Genomic DNA, 9,422 nt, shown 5'->3' with positions numbered 1-9,422 from the left:
GCCATATCAAGTATTGCGGAGATGTCTTTGAACCTCTCAAGCTTGGAGTATTGGACATAGTTATATACACTCCCTATGATCTTAGTAAATGTATCCAGAGCTGGTATCCGTTGTTGGCAGTTACTGACAGACAATGCCAGTCTGTGGCATACACAGTGAACATAGAGACAGTAAGGGTTCTGAACTTTCATGAGGCCGTTGAGTCCATTCTGCTCGCTTGACATCACATTCACACCGTAGGCGCCCAATCCAACAACCTTACTGAATGGAACACCAAATTGTAACAACACGCTGGCAGTGGCATCAAAGAGGGATTGGGCTTTTCCATCCTTAATGGCTTCCAGTTTCAAGAAGGTTGTTACCACTTGGCCCTCTACGGAAACATATCGTACAACCACTGCGATATGCTTTTCCTGCGACAGGTCCGTACTTTCGTCGATCCCAATACCCACGAAAGGGGAATTACTTATAGCGGCTTTCAGCACTTGAATGGAAACTGCATTTAGAGCATCGAGCAGTTGGTTGAAGATTTTGGGACTGGTGTACTGGGCATTGCCAGATTTCTTCAAAGACTTTGCATCTTCAACACCAAGGTTTTGAAGGAAATGAATCAAACTTTGGTATTTAACATTAGGCCTAGCCACTTCCTCATTAGTTAACCATAGAACTGTTTTAAGTGCAACCTTGAATGCATTGTCTCTGTGTGCTTTAGCTTGATTAAGTGTCCTTTGGTGGCTGTCAGCTCCTGCCAGTGAATACATATGTGGTTCTGAGACTGCATGTTGTTTAATTGATTTCAGCCTGAAAAATGGACAAACTGGAATTATTAGTTGGTGTTTAAAAGCGATTTAAAAGCAAATTGTAAAATGTACTTTAAGTACAATTTTTGATCTTAAAATGCCATTGTTTTAGACAACAATACATTCATGTTGAAAATTTATGTCACAGTAGTTGCAATGTTAATAGCACAATGTGGATGATGATTCTGTATAACAATACCAGTATCAAGCAATCAATCGAGTGTCAACAAAACTGATAGTAAACCAGGCCTGAAATTTCTCGTGCCCTCAGTCCAAACTCCGGGTCGCCCACTCTGACTGCACACTTTACATTTCATTGTGTTGTCAGCCTGACAGTAAGTTAGCCACGGGAACATCTTCGTCCAGCCTGGAGAAAACTTTTTTGTTTCGGTCCGCCTTTTTTTCGGCGCTTTGGCCCGTTCCCAACACTGGCTCGACGGTCCGCTTCCAACATGTCTGCTGGAGCCATCACACTTAATGTCAACGCTAGCGTGTGCCTGGAGTTCAACATCAAGCTCCAAATCAGAATCCTCTCCAGTGTCTGAGTGTACACTAGCACGAGTTGAAGCTTTGTTGAAGAAAGACGTTATCTTGCCTGATTTCTCAGAGCCACGTTTTGACATCTTCCAATTTCAGCGCTTAAATACAAGTACACAGACCGATTCCACGTGGTTCGATGTTTCGTACCGCGTGCGTGTATCGAGTTTGAGTGTACTATCGATGGGAATTCCAAAAGTATTAAATCTTTCGATAGACTTAAAATACATTTTAATATCCCAAAAGTTTATGGAAATAATGTTTTATCCAGGGAAGGAGTTTTAAGACAATTTCGCCGCTCTTCGTACTTCAGCAAAGGGAGACAACTCCTTGTCCGGCTAATACCGGCTCTGGTTGGATAACTAGGTCACGTTGATCGAAGGGTCGATTTTAACATTTCGGCTCGGTAGGCCTTCTTAAACTATCGTAGTGTTCAGCTAAATGATTTTTAAAATACCGCCTGACAAGAAATAACGACAGGATAAGACGGTATGGACATTTCATGTTTTATTGATTTGTAGACCGTCTCAACATATACCTATTTAGTTGGAAAATAATTTGGCTCCCGTCTCAAATCCGCTCAACCCGTCTCACTGTCGCACGCGAGGTTTGCCCGTCGCACGGACGGGGAGACGTATGGCTGGCTAAACCCTTGCTTCAAAGCAACGTCGTGACCGAGGTGGTTAGCTTGCCAGCCTTTCACAATGACTCTCATCAATGTGGTCTCTGATCTCAAGTCCAGCTCATGCGGGCTTCCTCTGGACTGTCAGCAACTTGCGGGTCGTCGATGATCACCTGATCTCTGCCGGGGTTTTTTTCACCATAACGCTGGCATCCGTTGTATAACAGAAGTATTCGTGAGCACGGCGTAAATCATAAACAAATCAAATAAATAAATAAAGCAGTGTATGGAGACATAGTTGGGGAGTGGGGTAACTCTCATCGAGCAATGCACTTGGGAGAGTTACGGGGAGAAACAGCCCCAAAAGTGTCGAACTGACGGAATGGAACCCTCTGTTTACACGCGCACTAAAACTTCCCTAGCATGAACTGATGTCAGTCGCATGGTCTTACAAACTAACACATTCTTAGGTTACACAAATTAACAAAAAGCACATTTTCCGGGCCAATTCTAGCAACCATTTCCGTACGTAACTCAATATCTGTTATATGGTACAAAATTGGAAAATGTCATTATTTTTCACGAACAGACGTGATTGCTATGCGCCCGTTACGTTCGGCAAGTCTCACAACAGGTTGGTTAATTCACAGGCGCTCGAAAACAGCCACCTACATATATATAGGGTGGTACATGGCACATATAGGGTTTACGGGCTGGTGTTGAGCGCCTGTGGTTAATTCCAGCGACCTCACGGTTGACGTCGGTTTATGCCAGGGACGATTTAATGCACTTTCTTACGGTCAATCTGACACGTTTCTGCTGTATCTCTCCGTAATTCTCGCAACCCGTGCTATTACACGATGAGAGTTATTACGTTACCCCACTCCGCTGCTACTGGAGACACTACGATGAACGTATCCCATTACTATATATACTGCACTGATGAACTCTCTTCTCGATCTCTCTATAGTATTCATGTGTGAAAAAATAAAGGTCTTTCTGGTGTTATTTCTGAAATGCATCACATTATTTTTTCCCACTCATATCGCTTACTAACTGGCACAAATTATTTATTCCCCGAGTGTTATGTTGCGTTATGAAGGTCCTACGTGCACAATGTAAACGGTGGCATTCTGCTTGAGAGGGTGGTACGGATACCTGTGGTCTCCATACCTGTGGTCTCCATACCTGTGGTCTCCATGTTTATAAGTGAGCAAACATGTTGATGAACCTGACATGAATAGCTTACAGGCGTATTGTCTGTCTAGGTCTGCACAGATCTAGATATGTTACACGAGTGAGCCTCGTTCAGGGAACAACTGTCTAGGGTCATATCAGCTATGTTTATATCTCAACAACAGTTTCGTAAATGAGCTAAGAAACGAAACATGGCAAGGATGTTGACCTCGTGCGTAAGATTCCTCCGATTGTACCAGGGAGGCAGTTTGGCAGACAGGCGTCTGCTCACTTCTCACAAGCATAGTAGGTACGACTTCACATTATATCAAATGCAAGCAGGCATTATGGCTTGTTTGTGATGGTATGTAGGTCGGCTAGAGTGTTGACCTCTAGAGTGATTGTAGGTCGGCACAAGAGAGATATATTTCACGTAATACTGACTTCCCCAACTGCTGGGACAAACCAGAGGCACATTCAAACCCGACCTTGGACACGAAATTTGTTGATTCTCCCGCTTTCCGAGCTTGAGGAACCCTGGCACTCGTTATAGATTCCCCCACTCTCAGAGCTTGTGGAACCCTGGTACTCGTTGTAGATTCCCCCACTCTCAGAGCTTGTGGAACCCTGGCAATCGACGACACTCCGTTGACGTTTGCGCGGTCAAACATTCTTTGAATACTACTTGTCTTCTGCACATCTGTGCGTTATATATGCGAGAAAGTTCGTCAGTAACTTGCCAATTTGGTCGGTGGATCAACACCTGTTCCCGCAGTTGTTTGTCGGTATATCATACATAGGCCTGTATTAACCCCTGCGCTCCCACTATTACAGCTGGCTTGTTCGTCTCACTTCTTCTCTTCATAGACGACCGACCCAACCCCTTCACCCATGCATAGTCTCTTAGGCTCCAATCCAGTTTTTGCATGTTCACCCATAATACCGCCTGTCATGAAGGAAGCGAAGTGCGCGCGTGATTTTTCGCAGGCTCTACGGTTTAATCTGCCCATAAACCTAATTGACATAGGCCTATATTAATACTGAAGTGAAAAAAAATGTGAATAAACCGTTAAACACCACTCAAACAAACCTAATAAATAAATTATTCATCCCTTATTAATCATGGAATTGAGACATGTCTATAGGTATATTTTTATCGAAGCCCCGTGCGTCGATTTCATGTATGATTTGGCTCCATCTCCAGTTTTGTGTCTTCATCCCCTACCCTTGTTGATTTTGGACACAGCGAAGGATACACCCTCCAAAAAATAATCTGTTAGTTTTATAATTTAACAAGTCTGTTATCTTTTCTCTTAAAACTTAATATTACATTTAACACCGTAAGGATCTCGAAGAGTAACTGCACTTATGAGAGTTACATGTATCTGACCAGTTTTATTATTGTTAATGTTTCAAAGATGTTCATATTCCAACTGCATTAGAAGTGTTAATTTTTTTTTCACCCTGTTTCAAGTGTTGATTTAATATGTTGATTAGCAAACTGTTGGAATGTGAACAGTTCGACGAGTGTTAACTGGCCAGATAACTCTTATATGTGCAGCCAGCACTCCTCTTGATCTTTACACTGTTAAATGTAACACTTTAAGAGTGTGAGGGATGCAGAAATGTATTCTGTTACCATAACACAATTCTGCGTCATTGTTCCAGTTTAGAGTGTACTGCCGCTATGTGTTCTACTTAGTTCATAAAATACCGGTCAAATCATGTTTTTTACAATAAAATTTTAGTGTTGTCTTTTCGCGCTCTTTAGTTGTATGATACAAAATGGTCGCATTTCCAGTGATAGCGGTTTGTTGCCGGTAACGTGACTGAGTCACTAAATTCGGGCTAACTCAGTTTTTTTTTTTCAGGAAATGTGAGAATTTCTTTCATCGAGAGACAACCATTACCGAACACAAACCACTGCACTGCTCCGGTTGACCGAAATTATGTTCATTATCATAGGTTTGCTCTCACCAGTGTCAGAAGAAAATTGATTTTCTCCATTATGTTACAGCACATTCATCTTCACACCACGAATGTAGGTCCTAAAAATCTAAAACATAAACAAACTAATGCTTTGGAGCCGGCTAAGACCTTACAATCTTGCAATTGCACTGCACAGTAACCTGGCCTCTTTAAAACCCGTGGGTATTAGTTATCAATACACTCCATATTTCCAACTGGCGAATATAGTTTTGTTGATTTCCTAATTTGCAAGGTTCTCCAGTAATATATGAAACCAACATTTATTATAGCCGTACGATCTGCCACCCAACAACCTACGGACGTTCGTGGGTTTTCTCAAGGCTCTGCCGGTTTCCTCCCACCATGATGCTGGCCACTGTCGTATAAATGAAATATTCTTGAGTAAAAACACCAATCCAGTAAGCAAATTTATAAAAGCTACGACTTCCTAGTATTAACCAGCTGCATACATATGCTTTCGTAATTTCAGCTCTGCCCCTTAATCCAACTGTACAGTATAAGTTAGACGTAACAGTTACAAACGTTTTCCTGATTTTTGCAGAGGCCATGTTAGCGAAATCGTATATCGGCCAATGACAGAGGAGGACAAGCCTGTAGTTCGTCAGTTTCTCTACGATCAGTTTTTCCTGAGAAACCCAGTGTGCCAAATACTTGACATGGACCCAAAGATAGATTGTAAACTTATGGTCGACCAACATTTCTCAATAATTACACCATCCTTGTCTGTGGTTGCGATGGACTCGTCTGGTGATGTAGCTGGTGTCAGTCTTCAAAGTCGACTATCACTCGCCGAGCAGGTTAATCAGAAGTCACCAATGCCATTACAAACTACATCGGAGAAAGAAAAAACTTTGGACATTTTTAACAGAGAGTTCGTGGAAAATTCTGTTGTGTCACGTGTTAACATTTTTCAAAAATACGATGTCGACGTATTCTTAAGAATGCGATACGGAACGGTTCATTTTAAACACGCTGGGAAGGGTGTTCTCAAAAACATTGTCCTGAATGTGGCTAACATTGGGAAGCAACACGGAATCAGCTGTGTGGTCGCCGCAGCTACTAACCGGGTGTCCATGAGAGTTTTGGACAAGCTGGGTTTCGAGTGCCTTATGGAGGCCCCGATTTTTGAATGGAAGTGTAAGGGCAACGCTGTGTTTGCTGGCGTCAACGAGTCTGTGTTCCTGATGGGCAAACAGTTCTAAGCATATGGTGTTGCCGTTTGTTAAACAACATTCTAATAAAGGTAATGTTTCCATAAAACATAACCTTAATAAAGATGAAATTCCAGTTTGGAGAAACCCCACAGACAGGAGATGAGGAGCCACTTACGAACTTAAGACCTGGGAAAGTCGATCAAAGGTCATTGGCCCTGATCCCAATCTGCATGACCAGGGAACCCGCAATAGTGAATCCACGTACGAAGTTTCATTAAAAAAAATCTGATCCAATATATTTGAAGATATAGGCCTAATGGCAACAAACCACATATGAACTCTGACCCGAGAAAGTAGATCGTGTTAGCCAAAATACGGTCTAGGAGACCAATAAGTAATTTCTTGAGTAAAATTTCACCGTATAGTGCTCATTATTTTTGGACACACAGAATAACAAATGAAATATGGGCCCCAAAATAAGAAAGTAGGTCAAAGATCATTTACGCTGATTGCATGTTCTCGAGCACCTTCTTGGGAAGACCTTCGACGCATAGATTCTTGGGAATTCGGTTATTTGTGCTTGTCCGTGGCAGTAAATGTTGTCAGCCACAATGACGAAAAATCCATTGTCTTCATGAGCAAATAGTTCAAAGCATACATTTATCAATTCTAGCATACGCTCATGAAAGTTTGATTTGTTTGTTTGTTTGTTTGATTTGTGTTTTACACCGTACTGAAGAATATTTCACTTATACGACGGTGGCCAGCATTATAGTGGGAGGAAACTGGGTACAGCTTGGGGGAACACCACGACCGCATTTGCAGGAGGCTTCTGGGGCATTACGCCGCCCCGGCGTGCTAAGCCCCCCCCCCCCCCCGTTAATAAAAGTCAAGTTGCACATTGCATTGAACAAGATCACCAGGCTGGATATGGTATAGTTGCAATCAAAGCGCAACGGCTTGAGATACATGGTTTGATTGACTTTCAAAGGAGCATTATACACGAATTGGATATATCGATTTATTTCTTGTGCTTAGAACATTCCTTGCACCTTTCTGGCATCAGTGGCAATTGTTGACTATTTTCTTTACTTGAATATTTTACCCTTATATTTTACTTTATATTCTTTCTTAGTTCCTTGATGGTTTATGGTTGATCGTTGTTATGGAAATGGGTTTTGTGTTTAGTGACCAGAAGCGTCAAACATGGCAGACGACTGGTATGCGAATGTCTGCTTTGAAGCATAGATAAATACGAATCGCAGTTGTACGGGATACGTTCACTATATGAGCAGGAGACCGGAAGCATAGTTGACATGCATCATACATAATATACAGTTTTAATATTCAGACCAAGGATGCCAAGGAGGGTGTTTGGTCATAATGAAGATTTGAACATTACAAGACTTGTAATTAAAAATACAGTCTTGCATTTCAGGAGAGTGGGTTCTACTTGAGTAACAGCGTATACACGTTCATTGTGGACACTATACAAATAACCACAACATTGAAAAACACCAGAAAGTGTGTTTGGTTTGTACCCCATCCAGACACATGCAGTGAGAGCTTAGAGTATAACACTGTCAACAGAATATACAGTCCGGTATCGTGTCTAAGCGGTGACTGTTACGTTAGGATTCATGAAATGAACAATAGGGTATTTTCAGAGGAATATAACATTTATAATGATGATAAAATTCGTACGTTACAAACACATGTACACTCACATGTTCAATGTTTCAAAACTGTGAAAATAAAATAGTATGAAAATGTATATTTACCAATTTTAATGAATTTGATGTCGATCAAATACCCGCCTTATATCTCACACATTTTTTAATGGAGACGAATGGAACGAAAGGTCATTTTCTTCCATTTTGGCAACAGCGAACTGCACAAGTGTTGCAGATCACAATCTTTGGTTTAGAAAGTCCCTGAGCAGAAATTTATTTAAACTGACTGATATTTAAGACCATACAAAACAGGTTTTCATGTTTACAATACCGTCGGTTAGTTTTGTGAATGTCGAAACCGGAATGCACGTTCGGCAGAAATTGTACTAAATATAGCGCTGAAGTGCTACTTTAGTCCTAAGAGAATCCACGCGGAAATATTAAAATCATATGATGGATACCCTAGGAAACAGAGCCAACAACAGGGTTCAAAAAGATTTACGACAAATAACACTATTTAACTTGTGTAAGTGAAGAGTCCTCAAAAAGAAAATCTGCGGCAGTTTCCGTAAAATTTTCCTGAGGAGACGTGAGAATATTCCTTATGTGACGATGAGTCAAGTAGACGTGACATCGAGTAAGGCAGTCATAGACATCCCTCACACCGGTTACAAACGGTTACAATCTCTCGCACCGTACTGCTATTTCCCAACTGTCAATCAAGAACACACATCTGACCAATCATATTCAATACTGTTGCAAGTAGGTCAACCGGATTGGTTACAAATGTCCAATTGTTTGTGACATCATGGGGTCAGAATGGGAATGGAATCAAAAGTAGCAACCTCTCGTAATGGGGTGGTGGGACATTGGACGTTCTGGATCCATTTTGATCTGAGATCTGTTTCATTCTTTCCAGCTTAGCTTTCAGAAATACAGACCTGCACTTTTCCATTTACTGACCTTGAACTCGGTTCATCCACGTGTGCTGTCCAGAATATATTAAACTTGTACGCTTCAAAAACATGTTTCCTGTAATCCTTCATTAATTTTTACTTCCTATAACCTAGTTATTCGTGAATAATAAGATCATAACGTCACAAATAAAACAAATGTATTTGTTACATCGGCGTAATGCCAAACTTCGCTAACCGCCATTTTCAATTTGAGTCGGCCGCATTCGGCATCGTCTTGAAAAAGATGAACTCTGGGAATGATCTGATTGAAAGCGATGAAACGTACACCATCTAAAAGGCGATTGACAAACTGTTGGGAGTCTTAAATTTAATTTGTGTGTTAATATTGAACAGAAATGATCTATAATAAATTATGTTATGAAAAAATATGGTCTTAATTTTGGGAAGAGCAGCCGAGTCCACCCTAGCAACCGAGTCACGTGATTTTAAAATGGCGGTCCGAGTGGGTGCGTCGGTTACATTTGTGCTGTTTTCGATTTCATGGCCTTTATTAT

Source organism: Liolophura sinensis, chromosome 7, assembly GCF_032854445.1.
Source record: "Liolophura sinensis isolate JHLJ2023 chromosome 7, CUHK_Ljap_v2, whole genome shotgun sequence".
NCBI lineage: Eukaryota > Metazoa > Mollusca > Polyplacophora > Chitonida > Chitonidae > Liolophura > Liolophura sinensis.
The sequence above is the reverse complement of the archived record's forward strand: the minus strand, read 5'-3'. Positions refer to the sequence as shown.